Raw genomic sequence first — 18,184 nt, 5'->3', positions numbered from 1 at the left:
AAGAGAAGACTGAGGGGAGACCTCATAATGGTCTGCAGCTTCCTCATGAGGGGAAGTGGAGGGGCAGGCACTGATCTCTTTTCTCTGGTGACCAGCAACAGAACCCAAGGAAATGGCATGAAGCTGGGTAAGGGAAGGTTTAGGTTTATATAAGGAAAAGGTTCTTCATGCAGAGAGCAGTTGGGCATTTGAACAGGCTTCCCAGGGAAGTGGTCACAGCACCAAGAGTGACAGAGATCAAGAAGTGTTTAGGAAATGTTCTCAGGCACATGGTGTGACTCTTGGGGTTGTCCTGTGCAGAGCCAGGGATTGGACTTGATGATCCTTGTGGGTGCCTTCCAACTCAGGATACTCTATGTTTCTATGACCCCCACAGTTTGTAGGTGTGGTGTAACATGAAACAGGTGAAGTTACAACTACATCGTACTGTTGGTCCAGTTGCAATTTCCTATGAGCTGACTTGCATGGCATGTATAGCGTGGTCTGAGCCCAAGCAGCTCTCCAGGCTTCCCTGAACTTCCCACAGGGGCAATAAAGAGGCAAAAAACTCAAACCCCTTGTCTCCATGAACTCAAGCCTCATCTCAATCCTAGCCACCAAAGCCAATATAGATGTAGCACTAGACACCACTCAGTTATGATTTCCCTCAAGCACAGATCTCTACTGAGCCGTTACCAAAAATGTTCTAGATTTTCACATCAGTTTGTGCAGAGCCACAGGGCCTCTTGTGGTTTGTGGATCTGTGGCATGGGATGTCAGTAGGTGATGACTATGGCTCATTCTTGCAAGGTGCTTCAGATCCTAAATTCCCACCAAATTCAGAGCATGCTGAATGGCTTCTGTTGCTGGCAGGATGCAGCCTTTAATGCAAGTCTTGTCAATCATGTGGCCTGAAGCTAAATAAAGGCTAAATGAAATTAAAAAGTGCTGAAAACCATTGTTTAACTGACGTCTGTAATCCAGTCTAATAAAATATCCAGTACACTTTCTCTTGGAAATATTATGCACGTTACATATATGCATCATGAAATGTATGTATACAATTCATATCCTACATTTATTATATGTTTGTTTCTTCATGTACATACACACATCCGAAAATTCCAGAAGTTAGAAAAAAATTTTCTGCTTCATAGTACTATGAATGTCCCAAAGATTGCAGCAACAACAGAAAGGTAAATATAGAATGTACCTAAATAAACACAAACATCAGTAGAACAAGTTCCAGCAAACTCAGCATCTTTGTAAGTGCCTTCAAAATGGAACTAAATACATGAGAAAAATAAACTACTTCCCCTAAATGTCATCACCCCATGATGCACAGTGCTGCGCAAGTCATGGAAAACAAAATCTAAACAAATATTCTAAACTTTGTAAGACATTTTAAGAATACCTATACGAAAAAAAAAGACATTGAACAGCTGTAGACTCTTCATTGGCTACCTATGAATTGGCTGCATCTTCTACCCAGATAGTATACAATTTCTCCTTGAAAATACTACTTTCCTTCTTGATGCATGCTGTTTGAGGCTTAGTTTCCTTATGAGAGTGTTATATTTTGTTCTTTGAAAAAAAAGCTTGGTGTCTTGAACCCTCCATAGGTGCTTCAGCAAGATTCTTCTTCTGCCACAACATGAAAGCTTAGAATATGTGGCCAGGAACTTGCAATAATTTGAAGAAGACTTGTGGGATTTAGACAGAGAATACCTGGCATTATCACGAACTAATGGCAAAATGATTTGGAAGCCCTGTTTCTGTGGCTAAGGGGATCTAAGGGAATTCCTAACTACACAGATTTGCAGTTTCCAGCACCAATGAAAGAGATATTTCTGAGTGGAAATTATTCCATACTTGTAATGTGCTATTTTCTGGTGCTGTCCTCTGAGGCATCTGGTACTAGATCACAGCATGGAACTGCACTACGTTGACCTTGGTTTCTGTCCAACCTGTCAGCTCTTAGGTTCTGGCAGCTCTTTGTTCCCCTCCTAGCCCTGTGTAACTGCTGCTTTCAGCTGTATTGTGTGGGAGAGAGTATTTCTTTCTGAAAAATTGGCCAGCTCTTCTCTCTGAATCTGTTGCAATGTCAGCATCCCTTCCAGTAGGATAAGGAAATTATATGAATGTAACAGCTAGTGATGCCTCAAGATCAAGTGCTACAAAATATATATTTCTAGAAATATATTACTTTCAAGTGCAGAACATTTAGGCACATCTTAATTGTTTTCCCTTAGGTGAAATGCATGGTTCTGAGACTAGGATTCTTTTTTTCCTAATTGATGCTCTCTCACATGTCTTGTATGGTCTTGTGCTGCTGCCAGCCATGAAAGCAGTCATTGGCAAAACTGCACAGACTGTTTAGCTTCATTTCCTTTTGTTGCTGAGACACAGCTTGATGTATATTTGTTTTGTTATGTGCTTTAGGTTTGCTAGTAAAGCTGTTTTAGTTAAGGTTCTCTGTTTCAGTTTGCTTCTTAACTTTTTGCCTTTCAATTTTTAATATCATGCCAAGCTGATTTACTGTAAAGACATGAACAAACAGGTGTGCACATTCTGATAAAGAACAGACATTTATCCTATGGTAACAGCTATTCCTCAGATGTTTTGTCCACATGAATGCAAGACCAGAATGTTTTTAAGAGGATGCCCACCCTTGAACACTGGTTGCGTATCTAGAGGTCAGGTCGATGAGAGGCTGCCTAAACATGTGTCTTTTATTCTTGGTCAAAGCCACTTTTCAATTTAGACCTCCTCATGAGGGCATCTTCTACTACACTGTTTGGATGGACTTTTTGCCTGGCACTAAATTGGAAAACTGCTGGTTATATAAATGGTTATAGTGCTTATATATGTATGGTATATATGGTAATATTTTTAATAGATTAATATATATTAATCAAACTTTGCTTCATAGATAGTCGTGTATTAACTTCTTAATATACATATAAGTTCATGTTCCTTCCATTTACAGAAAAGCACGAACTATGGTACATGGCATCTCTCTTCAGATCTCTCTAGGATGTGCTTTCTCTGTTGACCTAGGCTGAGCCTGACTAGATATCTCACATAAGTCTTTTAAGTTAGATAACATGAAACTGGGGGTTTATCTGTGTAGATAGTATATAAGGATGCCCTACCTTCAGATCTAACTCTCTTCGGCACTTTTTATCAGAGACACCCACTAAAAAGGTAGTGTCCGTGGAGAAAAGGTACAAGAAATCACAATGCAAAGAGTTCAGTTGGGATAAACGTTGTTTAAAATTGTGCTTAACATCAATTTTAACATATTGTTTATTTCAATATCTTTTTTTCTTAAATCATTTAATAACAGCATTTATGCATAAAAATGAAATTGTGTAATAGAAATATTGGCCTTAGAAACAATATGTAGCAGATTTCTGCAATCTGTGAGCTTGTTTACACAAGAAAACTAATTTTTCTGCTGTTGTATTTAAGAATGAAAGTTATAGAAGTGTCACAGTCTTGGTGGGGTTATTGATACTGAGATAGCTATTCTCAAATATCAAATATTGCACCTTTTTCTAAGATGAGTCTTGCAACACATGCTTGTACATTCCCCTCAACCTCAACACACCATACAAACCTCTTTCTCTGCCTGCTCTGATTTCCTACAGAATTGGCTTTTTTTTTACTTTTTTTTTTTGTTCTTCTTTCTCCTCAAAAAATGATTGAATCTTCCCATAGACCTTTAGCTTCCTATTATCAATTCACCATAGTAAATTATTCTTTGCTTAACAGATTAAGTCATAAATTTGGAGGTATGTGAGATTTGTTGCTTCTCATTTTAAGGATGCATCCTAAACATTTGGAATAGAGTGTGAAATAAATTTAAATAGTATTTAGGTACTTAATTCTTTTTATCCTTACCTCTGTTACATAACTTTAATTTTTTTTAAATGTCAACCAGCAAGTTTTTGTTTAATTTATTTTCTTCCATAGTGAAAAGCAATTTCAGGTCCTTTAAATAACTGTGTAAAGGTGACATTCTTCAATGTTTCTATGTATTCACGTTAACAAAATAAAATAGAGCTACTGGTAATTCTAAAACTGCTTTGGTAGACAAGGAAAAGCAATTAAAAATTTTGATGCTCATTGCAGGGGTTTGGACTAGAAGACCTTTAAAGTTCCTTCCAACTCAGGATAGTCTGTTCTTTGATTCTATTATTCTATGATGCAAAGCTTTCAAGGTCAAATGATGAGTTGCCTACAGGAAGTTTTCATGATGAGAGAAAAGCAATTGGGTGGACGTAAATATTAATTCTTTTTCTCCAGCTTCATTGTTGTCTTTAAAGTAGTCATACAATGGATGATTTCCCTTTCAACTACTTAGTAAGAAGCTATGAAAAGCATTTTGACATTCAATTGTTTGAGGAATCATTGACCACAAAAGGAAGTATGCATTTTTCACTGAACCCTTTAATTGCTTTCTCAGTTGGAAAAAAAAAAAAAAAAATCTATTTTGGCAGTAACTCCAGTTTCCACTGTATTATTTTAGTTGTGGATGAATCTTAGAAAACAGTAGTTTTTAATTTTACTTTTTTTAATTTTGTATCATGACCAACTATCTGAAGACATACAGATATCCAGAGATATCTGGTGTCCTACAACATTCTACATTTTTTTCTTTTTTCTGCACCAGTCATGATGCTGTTTCTAGCAGCAAAATCAAAATATAAACCCAAAAATATTTCAAGAGTTTCATTCTTAAAAGTAAAATTATTTTTATAATCTGCATTTATAGAATCAAGGAATGATTTGAGTTGGAAGGGACCCTTAAGATCATCTAGTTCCAACCCCCCTACCATGGGCAGGGAATTTTCCACTAGACCAGGTTAGTCAGAGCTCCATCCAGCCTAGTCTTGAATACCTCTGGGGGCAGGGAGTACTCAGCATCTCATTGCAACCTGTTCCAATGTGTCACCATTCTTATAGTAAAGAATTTCTTCCTAATATCCAATCTAAACCTACCCTCCTTCAGCCTAACACCATAGGTCCTATCACTACATGCCCTTGTGAAAGCCCCTCTCCAGCCTTCTGGAAAGCTGCGATAAGGTCTCCCTGAAGCCTTCTCTTCTCCAGGCTGAACAATGCTAACTCTCTCAGCCTGTCTTCGTAGAAGAGATGCTCCAGCCCTGTGATCAACTTAGTGGCCCTTCTCTAGTCTTGTTCCCCATCCTTCTTTTGTTGGGGGCCTCAGATCTGCACACAGCACTCCAGGTGGGGTCTCACTAGAGCAGAGAAGAGGGGGAAAATCACCTCCATTGACCTGCTTTTGATACAGTCCAGAATACGGTTGGCTTTCTGGGCTGCAAGCACACATTGCCAGGTCATGATCAGCTTTTCATATACAAACACATCCAAGTCTTGAGGTTAACATTGATCCATCCTCCACCCAGCCTGTACATGTGCTTAGGATTGCACTGACCCAGGTGCAGGATCTTGTACTTGGCTTTGTTGAACTTCACGAGGTTTGCGCAGGCCCAGCTCTGTGAAACACTGGATTGTTATATTCATTATTGGCTCAGACCAATTCAAGTGTGTGTGTGGGAGGGGAAGGGACAGGTTAAATTTCAGGAAGGTGAGGTGATGTCCTGTCATACCCCTGCCCTTTGGAGTCTCCTTGGGTAGCCCTGGAGCAGCTGACAGTTAAAGGCAGCCCAGGAGCACAGCCCACACCACACCCTGGAGCCCTGACCCAGCCTCAGATTGCCTGGCACCCTGGAGGTCCTGTCTGGGGGTGTTGGGGTGTGGCCACAGGGGGGCCAGAGCAAACAAAAGAAACAACATGTGCTCTCCATATGTTTGGTCCCTACCTTCTGGACACATAGAAGCCAGACTTTCTCTGGATTCTGGGTGCTAGTTATAATTCACTCTTTTCTGTCTCTTTCTTTACTTCTTCTTCTCCTAATCTCCTTTCTTAATATTTTGGGTAACTTAAAGCTGGATGGGTTGGATTTTGCTAAGTTGTATAGGTTAGCATGTGCTAAGTCAATGCTTTTTGAAATGCTTTATTTTGGTTGAATTTTGCCCTTTAAACTTTTACCAAGTTTCCTTATTTTCTAAACAACCATCTTACAACCTCTCAAGCCTATCAAGGCCCCTCTGGATGGCATCCCTTCCCTCCAGTGTGTCAGCTGCACCACACGGCTTGGTGTCATTGTCAAACTTGCTGAGGGTGCACTCAACTCCACTGTCCCTGTCACTGACAAAGACGCTAAACAGTGCAGGCCCCAATATCTACCCCTAATGAATGCCACTCACTGCTCTCCACTTGGACATTTAACTGTTGACCACAAGTCTTTGAATGTGACCATCCAGCCAATTTTATATCCACTGAGTGATCTGTCCATCAAATCCATGTCCTTTCAGTTTACCGACAAGGATGCCATGCAGGACAGTGTTAAATGCTTGGCACAAGTCCAGATAGATGATATCTTGTTGCCCTTCATTCATCCACCACTGTGGTAATCCCACTTTAGAATGCCATCAAATTTGTCAGGCATGATTTGCCTTTAGTGAAGCCACGTTGGCTGTCATCAATCACCTCTTTATTTTCCATGTGCCTTAGCATAGTTTCCGGGAGGATCTGCTCCATGATCTTGCCAGGCACTGAGGTGAGACTGACTGGCTTGTAGTTCCCTGGACTTTTCTTATTTCCCTTTTTTAAAATGGGGGTTATGTTTCGCCTTTTCCAGTCAGTGGGAACTTCACCAGACTGCCATGACTTCTCAAATCTGATGGATAGTGGCGTAGCCACTTTCTTGGCCAGTTCTCTCAGGACTCATGGATGTACCTCATCAGGTCCCATGGACTTGTGCACCTTCAGATTCCTCAGATGTTCTCAAACCCAGTCTTCACCTACAGTGAGCAGTTCTTCATTTTCACAATCCCTGCTATCACTTTCTGAAACTCGGGCGTTGTGTCAGGAACACTTGCTGGTGAAGACTGAGGAAATAAAGTTGTGAGTGCCTCAACTTTTTCCATGTCCTGGGTAACTAGGTCTCCCATATACTTCCTGAAAAGGACCCACATTTTCCCTAATCTTTCTTTTATCACTGTTGTAGATACCCTTGTCCTTGGCCAGATTTACTTCTGCCACTGCTTTAGCTTTCCTAATCAGATCCCTGGCTGTTCAGACAGTTTCTCTGTATTCCTCCCAGGCTACCTTTCCCTTCTTTCACCCTCTGTAAGCTACCTGTTTTTGTTTAAATTTGTTCATCCATGCAGGCCTCCTGGCGTTCTTCCCTGATTTTCTCTTTATAGGGATGCATTGCTCTTGACCCTGGAGGAAACAATCCTTGAATATCATCCGGGTCTCTTGGTCCTGTTTTTCTTTCATGGCTCTATCCCATGGCACTCTACCAAAGAGATCCTTGAAGACACCACAGTCTTCTCTCCTGAAGTCCAGGGTAGTGTTTACAAGCTGTCTTTCATCTGACAGTCCTCTTATCTTCACTGATTATTGCAAAATCATATTATCATTTATATCATAAATTGCAAAGCATGTTTTTAGATGCAAGGAGGGATCTTTCCTTATTGATGGGATTTAATCACTAGAGTCTATCTCAGTCACACACCATGCAAGAATATAATTCAAAGAATCAAGCATACAAGAAAAATATTTGGGCACAAAGTTAGATGACGATCATTTTGACAGCTATATCCTGCTGCATGTACAGTGAATAAGACCCAAATATTGTGACTCACACTGCTTTTATTTATTCTCTGGTGATATACGTGAAGGATCTTCATTAGCTAACAAAATTAGAGTACTCAGATAATACTAGTTGTAATTTCTTTTCAGATTTTAGCTCCCTGAACATTCATCCCAATGTATCATTTTGTATTTCACAGGCAGTAGGACATATACCCATATACAGCCAGAGAAATTTAGGGTGCACTCTTTGTGCATATCTGTAAATGACAATGTTTGAGATCAAGTATGTACAATTTTATTTTAAACAGGATTGCTGGGAAGATGAAACAGCCTTCAGCAAACATAACTCAGAATTTCCTCCAGGGGAACTGCTTGCACTATTTCTCTCAAACATTCTCAGATCTTCATCTTTGTCTGACCAGGCTATTCAATCTTCACACTACAGATTTCCAGCAAAGTCTTAGTGAGTCCTTCACATTGTTTATTTGTGAGTGTCTTCCCCTTGCCAGTTCTCAGGACTGTATTCAGACCTGGCCAGTATGGTAAGGTCCAAGGGAAAATTCCTGTGTGTATTTCTACCATGGGGGCTCAGAAGCTTTCCCTCTGCAATAGTTTTAGTGCTAAATGTGCTCATTTTGTCAGTACAAAACATCTCATAACAGTTCATTATCCTTCTTTTTCAAAGATGCTAAATTTGCATGAAAATTTCTACAGAGCACTGGAGAGGAGTCTACCTGGGAACAATCAGGCAAATCCAAAAAAAGTTAAAACGTTATTTTACTTTAAAAAACTTCTTCTGTACCTCAAATCCATCTTGCAATAAAATGTATAATGCTCCTGTGTGGCAAGTATTCACTGGCTACAAGGAAACAGCCCCATAAGTAATTTTGTTCTGAGTGCAATTTCCTTATCCATGTCATAGCATTCATGTATATTTAATAGTCAAACCAGAAACATAAAACTATGTTTGTCACTCTTCCTGCAAATGTGGAATTTAATGAAGTCTAAGGACAGCTCAAGGAGAAAAAAGAATTTTGGAGATTTTTCTTTAGTTTTTGTTATGACCCTAGGTCTCTCTGCTCTGAAAACATGATTTAATCAATATATTATCAGGGCTGTGAAAAGTTGAGTTAGCCCACCTTTTACTTACACAAAAGATGAAGTGATGACTCATAAAAAAGGAAGAAGTAATCACCCTCAGGGACACTTTAAGAAATAAGGAACAGGTTTAAGCTAAGAAATATATAGTCATCCAACAGCTCTGCACATGTTCTACACAGCTTTTACTAAACACCCGGCAAGGGGAAAGTAGCAGTCCCAGCTGACATTAAAAGAGCAATTCACAAAGTAGTTCTTCCTTGGGGAGGCTGATCACAGAATCACAGCCACATGCCAGTGAGGAAAGATGCTCCATCATGGGACAGTTCACAGACCCCATATTAGTCTCCTGTTTCAAGGCATCAGCGTCTCTAGGGTAAATTTTGGCCCTGTCCACTTTGTATGCCTGGAGCACATGTTCCAGGAAATATGCATGTGCCTAGTGTTTGAAAAGGTAGCCATCATTTTCTGGAGTTCTTGGATTGGTAATGTGTTTCCTTGCTATTAATTTTTGCCGATGACTTTAATAGCTTAGTCTAGATTTTACCAAAGACATACAGCATTGAAACAGCACAATGAAGACAAAGTGACCTCACTGTGTTTCCTGGAAAAGGAGAGTCCTCATGAGTTTTTCAAGGAATTTATTGTCTCTACTTCTTCATGATTTATCCACTTTCTGGACCTTTTCACAGGACAGTACTGGATCTGTCTTGAGCTACTTAGGAGTAGAGGGTCAGAGACCCAACTGTTTGCTAAGCACTATTCCTGAAAGAAATCTTCAATACCTGTGGACAAGAGGTGTCCTCACTCCAGCCAAATGGCTTAAAACACAGACTCAGGGCTTTGGTTGGTACAAAAAAACTATTATATATATGTTTTATGGTTTTATCCAAGCTTAAGAAAGGAACAACATTGCAATGAGGTCCTACCAGAGCACAGAAGACAAGATCTGCCCAAGAGTACCGAGGGACCTGCCAGAAGAGTTCCTCAAGACACTTTCCATCCTTTGCCAGCAGCCCTGGCTAACTGGGGAGGTCCCAGTGGACTGGAGGTTAGCAAATGTGACAAGAAGGGTTGGAATGAGGATCTGGGGAACTACAGGCCTGTCGACCTGACCTTGGGGTTGGGGAAAGTCATGAAGCATACTTATGTATGCTTTCAATGCCACCATGCAATATGTAGAGCACAACCAAGGGGTCAGGCCCAGCCAGCATGGGTTTGTGAAAAGCAGATCCTGCTTGGTCAGCCTCATCTCATTCTATGACAAATTGACCTGCTTGACTGAATGAGAGAAAGGCTGGGGATTTTCTCTGCCTGGACTTTAGTAAAGCTTTTGACACCATTTCCCACAGTGTTCTCACAGAGCACATCCAGAGAAGAGCAATGAAGCTGGGGAAGGGTCTAGAGCACAAGCCTGATGAGGAGCAGCTGAGGAAACTGGGGTTGTTTAGTCTGGAGAGAAAGAGCTCAGCGGAGACCCTATAATTCTCTACAACTACCTGAAAGGAGATTGTAGCCAGGTGGGGATCAGTCTCTTCTCCCAAGTAACAAGTGACAGGACAAGAGGAAATGGCCTCAAGTTGCACCAGGGGAGGTTTAGATTGGACAATAGGAAAAATTTCTTCACCAAAAGGGTGATCAGGCACTGAAACAGGCTGCCCAGGGAAGTGGTAGTCACCATCCCTAGAGGTATTTAAAAGATGTGTAGATGTGGCACTGAGGGAGATGGTTTAGTGGTGGATTTGGCAGTGCTGGGTTAACAGTTGGACTTGGTGATCTTAAAGGTCTTTTCCAACTTGAACAATTCTATAATTCTATGAAAACAGCAATAATAATTAGTTTCAGAGGGAATTGCAAATTGCACTGACCTTTCCGCATTTAGAGTGCTGTCTTCACGCTTAGATCTAAGAGGACAAACAGAGCAAATTCAAGTGTCTAAGTCTGCACAAAATCCCAGCAGGATTTGGCACAGTCTCACACAGCTGCCAGCTGGAGATGCCCCACTGCTGGCAGAAGGGAGGCAGACACTGTAATGGGACCATGTGAAGGGTCTGCAGGACACAGCAACCACCGGAACACATGGCAACTTTGGGAGCTCACCATGAGCCAAAGTCATCCCAATATTTACAAAAACCTTTAACACACCTGTAACCCTAGCTGGGAATAAGGATGCAAAAATTCTTCATTTGAATGAAAGGAAGAAATGTCAGTAATGCAAATAGCCTGTAAAAATCTCAGAAACAAAGTAAATTGCTATTAACTGTCATAATGAGTTAAGAAATGTACAAAAGCATCAAGATTTTGAGTGAACACTGCACTTTGTCACAATTTATTACACTTGTTTAAAAATCTGGAGCTGAAATGAAATTACATTATTCGAATAGGGAAAAACCTCATCTCTTAAGCAGTACATGTACCACAGTAAAAGTGCTGGTTTAATTGGGGGAGACTGGAAGCTATCTGAAAAATAAAACAATGTAAATGTTACAGGAGGATCCATATAAACTACTGCACAGATTTCCTTGTATCTAATGATTGCTGAGATGAACTCAAAGAGACAGCAATCCATCTACATCTCAGTGGCCAGGTAATCCACTTTATGCTGTAAAATGGGGACTGTCTTTTTCACTGGCATCGATGCCATGGCAGAGATTTCACAATTGATTTTTCACAATCTGTTAGACACAATGCCTTGGAGTGCATACAGGCTCTTCCAGGGAAAGCATGGAGCTATATCTGTGCTATCCCAACATCCTGCTGTGATTTCTTTCTCACCTGTTACAGTTAGAGGAGAGTGAGAAAGAAAAATTGCTAATTTTTTTTCCTTTGACAAGATCAATCTGCTTTTTTTTTCACATTTAAGTGGTTTTTTGGTTTTTGTTTTTTTTTTTTTTTACATACACACACCCACAAACCAGCTGCTAAGAGACATGCCCTGTGCAGAAAGAACATGCTTCACACAGGCATACAGCAGCTGTAGTTCTGCAGGTTGTGAAAGAACAAATGCACAACTGGGTCATGAAGTGCAAGCCTGCAAATTTCCCGTTTCAAATAGACAGCAATCAAGATGTGCCCCTTAAGGATTCAAATGTGCTGAAGCCCACACAGGTGAACAAAAGGGAAATAATCCTTCCATTTTGATTGTCAGTTTTTACACCTCAAAGCCCACCAGCATGCTCTAATTGAAACAACTATTCCTGGGCCACATAAAAACAGCAATTTTTCTGGTGAAACTGTGAAGATACCAGGTGCAGAGAGCCTGCACTGCCACTTACATGCACTGGCAGGCACTGAAAGCAAGTCAATTGAAGAGGTCACTGACAGTGGTCTTGCCCCTTGGAGTGCAGTGGTAACATAGCTTGTCCCAAAAACATTTTGGACACTGGAATTGTCATGTGTATTCAACCAATCCCTAAATAAAAAATAAAAAGTAAAAAAATAAAATATTTTTAAAAAATTAAAAACAAATAAGAAGGGAGTATGATTGTGAGTCTAACCAACAACATAAATATTCATCACCCATCTCTTATCCTGGGATTGACCGAGGATACTTCTTACAGGACAGCTGCACAGGGACAGCAGAGTTTACTTTTAGTATAAATGTCCAGTATTATACAGAAGGCCAGAGGCCACTGAGCAGCACCCACTTTGAATAAAGATGACATCTTGTCTCCTGCACCAGCTGCAAATGGAGTTGTTGTTTATCTATCCAGCATGTTTTTCTACAGCTACCTGAAGAAAAAAAACAGTAGGTTTTGACATGCTGCTTGAGACAACCTGGCAGAGAGGATGAGCAGGGAGAGGAGGGATGCAAAGAGCACTGAAAGGGAGTTGAAGGCTCTGTCTGGACCTGCAGCTCACCTGAGGCCGTGGGAGAAATCTTTCCTCTTTGAGGTGACTGGGATCTTGAGCACCACTGTCGCAGCCCAGTAGTTGGTTTCAAAGAGAACTGAGTTTGACAGGGAGACATTTCCCCTCTTGTGTGGCTCTAATTCTGCTGCTGGCAATCCTTTTGATGTCATGTTTAAACAGGGGAAGTTTGGAGGCCAAAGGCAGCTTTGGATTATGTCATCCAGCAGCGTATGTTGGCTGTTGATACTGTCCGTTGCACATTCCTGTCCATTCATAGTACCCACCTGGGGCAGCCAGGTTCATTTTAGTCACCCCAGGACTGTACACAAGCCTCTCAGACTTTACCAGAACTGATGGATCAGGGCACATATTCCTTAAAGCTCTCAAGATTTGGTGTGCATCCCATTCAGTCCTGCCCTCTGAATCCCCATCCTTCTCTCAAGAACTCCCCACTTTTCTAAGCCACTCTCTCATGCCTCAAAGAGGACTCCACATTCTCCTTAAACAGCTCTTCTGTTTTCCTTTTTACAAATCATGTAGTCATTAGCTGGGGTTGATATAAGTGGTATCCCTGCAGAGCAGTGTAGAAGTTACGTCACTCAAACGCCACAGCACCCGCCCCAGTCTGGACATAGCAACTCCAAAGTTTCTTCCTATTTTTATGACACCTGAAAATGGTAAGTTCTTCTCCATATTTCCTCCCATTCTCACTGCTACGCAGGAGTGTTTAACATCCCTCCTTCATAGCATTATCAAGCTCACTGCACACTGCCTGTCTGATGTAAGTCTGGTGACAGGGACTGGAGCTCAGCACATGCAAGGGGAGGCAGAGATCTGGGTTTGTTCAGCCTTAAGAGGCTCAACAGAGGAAACAGAGCCTGAATCATCTCAGGGGCAGATGGTGATGAGACAAGAGGCAATGGACTCAATGAAAGTCCTCATCATCATGGCGAGGCTTCGCGAACGAAGATTTGGGAAGGCTCTATCCACATTTGCTACAGGCACGATGAAAGTCCTAATTAGGAAAAAAATCCTTCCTGTAGAAATGGAGAACTTGTCTGGACAAGGCCCAGGGCAACCTGTTTCAGTTGGATCCATGTTGAGTGGAGGTTGAACTAGTTGACCCACTTCTGATTTAAACTATTCTGTGATTCTATGATTTCATCTACCACTTCAAAAACTGTATATTACCAGACTCCACTGGGAAAGAGCCTAATTAAGAGCAGCAGCAGAACAGCCAATGGGAGATGTAGAGGTATTGCAATTGCATTTGCACTGCTGTCAGCACTGGAGCATATTCTATAGTAAATATGATAAAATAGCAATATAAAGTCCAATTTATGAGGTTGTGAGGAATCATGAACCATATGAATGGATTTTACTCAGCATTGGGCTTCTTGATGTTTTACACAGTGAGAAAAGCATGAGCCTTTATTAAAGCTAAAGAAAACTTATCCCTGTCCTGTAACAGTTGTGTTCCTGTTGAGACATTTTTCATCTATAATATTACATTTTGCATTCTCTAGGGCTGTGCTTGAGGTTCACCACAACATTACTAGTGTTGTTTAGAGTTTCAGGTTACTAAGACAGTAACAGTTTTTGTAACTCATACTTTGCAATGCACTGCTTGCTTGTACTTTGGTTATTACTTTTCTATGGCTCATAATAAATTTAGAAACTGTATTGATAAGTGTCTCATATGGTTAAAAAAGCCTTCAGGAGTTATGCTGATAGCAAAAAATACTTAATAATATTAATATTGATATAAAGAAGCATTCTATGATTTGTTGATATAAAAAGCCTCCTAAATATTTTACTGAAAAAATCCACCACTGTGAGATTTTAACGAACATAACATGAAAAGGCTCTGAACATAACAAACTGGGATCGATTTTCTGCATTAATAACCTCAGTTACCCCAACGCAGGATGATTTCTTTCCAGAAAGCTGTGCAGCGCTCAAGACGCAAGAAAGACATTTTTTACTCTGGCACAAGGAAGACCTCTGCAAGTGGAACAGGATGGGATCCAGGTGAGAAGCAGACAGTGGTAGAGCAGGTCTTGTCAGCCTAACGGGGAACAAGGGCATGAAAAGGTACTTGTAATGTATTGGGGAGCAGTGAGGGTGTCCAGAGAGGCATATCTGCTCAGAGCGACATCTGACCCTGGGAATAGGCAGCTGCTATTTGTGCATCTTTGGATGCAGTAATTATCATTTGCAACAGCCACAAAAGTAAGCACAGTCATTTTTTTTCCACAGAGCCCTATTGGCAGTAGTCGGCTTGGGGAGACTGTGGCACAAGCCCTTGTTGCTCTGGTTCATCTGCCTGGGCTCCAGCACCGCAGTTACTGCTGCAGACCTTTGGGAAGAGCTGTAAAGCCTGCTATTGTACAGCCACCTGCATCTAAGACCAAGGATGTAGGTTATCCACCAATGCCTATTTATGTGCTTCATTGCATGGGGTGGTGGTAGGAAAACAGCCAGAGAGATGCATCTCCTGTTTTTAACCCATCCATAGGCCACTGAATTTTTTTATGCATGGTGCATTGCTTATGTCCTTTCTGAATCACAGCTTGCCCTAGAAGCTGCTTATTTCATTGTTTGATTTTTAAGAGAGGAAACAAAGTGAAAGCAGCACTGAGCAGAGAACTGCAGACTGTGCATTGACCTTAGAGAGAGAGAGGGAATTTTGGGAGAAGACATCTTAATATTGTAGTGAACATTTTTAAAAGGAAGGCAATAATGCACATTAGCAGCAGAAATAAATTCCATTTACTTCCTCATAATTTCATTAGGAACTGGTATTTAGACAGGATAAATTCCTTGGGTAAATCCCTATAATACTTCCTTTTATTTGCTTGCATTATTTTTTATTGCTCCAGGTTTCTCATCTACAAACACAGGGTGCTCAGAAATCAAGACAACTTGAAATAATGATTTAGCAGCATACTAATTTGTATACACACAAATAGAATCATTCCATCACTTTAAATTATGAAAAAGAGGTTAGTTAAAAGCTTAGTGACTTATTTAATAACTAATGCTACATGAGTAAGAAGAGCAGAAAAGCTTCTTACTTCTGACTTTGTCCCAAAGATTCCATCAAGCAAAGGTATTTTCTTAATGATTAAAAAGCAAAATTAATGATCCATGTTATTGAGGCAATATAAGCTTCTCAACAGAGACTATTAATAGCTTCCCTGAGCCCAGGGCCTCACACAGCACTTGCCAAGCACCAACTGCCATGGGTCCCCCACTGCAAATCCATCACCCCCTCTTGGAAAAGAAACGCTGCCTCCCACAGCCCTGAAAACAATCCCGCTAATAATGTGGAACTCAGAGGTGGTGGCTGGGGTATGCAGGAAGCCTGTGGGGAAGTTTCGGGAGACCTGCAGAGTCCAGCAGGGTGAGAGGCTGGCACAGGCACACAGCCAACAGTCCTGGGAAAGCGCCTGCTGCCCCACTCCTTGATGCAACAGGCTCCTTGCCACAGCTCCCAGCGAGACAAGACACGGTGCATAGGGTGTTTGTGAGAGGCAGTGCTGCCCGGTGGAAAAAGCGAGAGCAGGACCTATTCTTGGCTCTGCCGATGGCTAATTGTTCACTTTTCTTTCACCAGACATTTATCACCAGCTAAATGTGGTTAATTTTGTGAAATCCTTTGAGACCCCATGACAAAAGGGGCTCTATGAGAACTAGATACTCAGTAAGTTCAATCCCATTTAAAATCAAGCCCCCCTTACAGATTCCTCACATCATGGTGTGCCTTGAATACTGATGTGCAGCCTCTCACACTGGTTTGTTCAATCAGTTGAATAAGTGAATAGGGACAGAACAAGGAAGTACTTTACTCATGATACCAAATATGGTGACAAAGTACCATCCTCCTGACAGCAGGAATGTGGTGGCCTTTTAATGTCACTGGCATTCCCTGCAATGCTGTCACCTTCTTTTACCTGCAGGCACTTAGCACAGTGAGGAAAAATATCACATGGAAGAAAAACACTCGGAACAATATTGCATCCATTCTTCTCACTGAATTGAGGACTACCTGATCTAGTTGAAGATGTCTCTGCTAATTGCGGGGGGTTGGACTAGATGACCTTTAAATGTCCCTTCCAACCCAAACTATTCTATGATTCTATATGACCTCTCCCTAGCACTGTTTACTGTAATAAAACAGAAATTGGAGAGTTTCATTCTGATCCAGCACTTCCGCCCATCTTTTTGACATGCTAGAAAATGAAGACTAAAGCACAGTTCTGAATCCACTAGAAGTCCAAGGTGTTGCCACCATCAGAAAACCAAATAAAGGACACTTGCAGAAGGGTGCATCTTTTGGCTCCCTGTGAGTACAACCAACAAGGGACACCTTTGAAAGCACATTTTTTGAAAAGAATTTTTTTCTTCTTCAACAAAAACAGAAAATACAATGTGAGAAGCAGCTGAGAAGATGAGCCTCCCACTGTATATCACTGTATTTCTGGTGAAATCCTATGGCTTCTTATGCACTTTAAGATTTATTACACATTATATTTTTGAGTTCCACCTTATACTTGGCATTCCAAGACCTTTTTCTACAATAGACAGATTAAATGGCAAAACGTTTCTGAGCAAAAAGGGAAATACAATTCAATAATTGCTAAACAATTGCTGTAATTTTAAGCTATAAAGAAAGAAATGGATAAATATTCAGCAGTGTTGGGAGAGAGCTAAAATTGGAAGCAAAACATATGCTTAAATTTTCCGGCATTAGCACTTCCATCCTCTCTACAATACACTAAAGACAGAAGGTTCCTAGTGAGACAGTATTGAAGCAACACATCACAGTTCTGCCATCCTCAAAATAAAATAATATAAAGTCATATCTGTTTTCCCTAATTACTGTGATGGAAATTACTATATTGTGAATGCAATCCAGAGACTGGTGAACTGTCCCACCTTCAAAATGTCACTTTGTTGAAAACTCAATGTTCTTTGGATAAGTCTGTTGGGGGCACATACTCCATTTTTGGTAACATATGAAAACCTTCTTTTGTTTTCCCAATTGAATAAAATGTGAGGACAGACATAAACAGTCTTTGAAGCACACAACACCTTAAACTCAAAAAAGTGGTGTTACCACTACTTGGGAAATTAGTATGGTCAGTCTTCGCGAGCGAAGATTTGGGAAAGGTCATTAACCCTTCAAGCCTGCGCAGTGGATTTTTTAGGTGAGACACAGCGTGCGCTGAACTGAGCCCACCCTTTAATCCTGAGGTTCATCTGCTGGGGCCGAGCAAGCTTGGACAGGGAAATTAATTTCACATTTTCAAACAGAGATATATCACTTCCTCTGTATGGGATGATTAAATGAGAAAATTATTTTAGAATCAGCTTCACAAGTCCACTAACAATTTCAAGGCATGTTGCAAATGTAATTGTCTACAACAGCAAGACTATTTAAGTCATGCAACTGCATAATTAAGGTCTCTTCTGGTTCATCATTAGTAGAAAATAAATAAGATTAAAACATGACTTGATTTTTATCTACTTTTTCTACTTTGACACCTGACATTT

The 18,184-nt window shown here is 40.8% G+C and overlaps 1 long non-coding RNA gene across 1 annotated transcript; it reads left to right on the top strand.

Annotated features, from left to right (window-relative positions):
• The first annotated feature begins 49 nt into the window (after window positions 1–49).
• On the top strand, window positions 50–16,753 carry LOC108499126. Its single transcript, XR_001875433.1, has 3 exons — window positions 50–127; window positions 14,569–14,656; window positions 16,588–16,753. It is a non-coding gene; the product is annotated as an uncharacterized LOC108499126 (long non-coding RNA).
• Window positions 16,754–18,184: the final 1,431 nt, after the last annotated feature.

This window comes from Lepidothrix coronata, unplaced genomic scaffold (genome assembly GCF_001604755.1).
Source record: "Lepidothrix coronata isolate B3197 unplaced genomic scaffold, Lepidothrix_coronata-1.0 Scaffold69, whole genome shotgun sequence".
NCBI lineage: Eukaryota > Metazoa > Chordata > Aves > Passeriformes > Pipridae > Lepidothrix > Lepidothrix coronata.
Note: the sequence above shows the minus strand (reverse complement) of the source record. Positions and strands in the feature narration are given on the sequence as shown.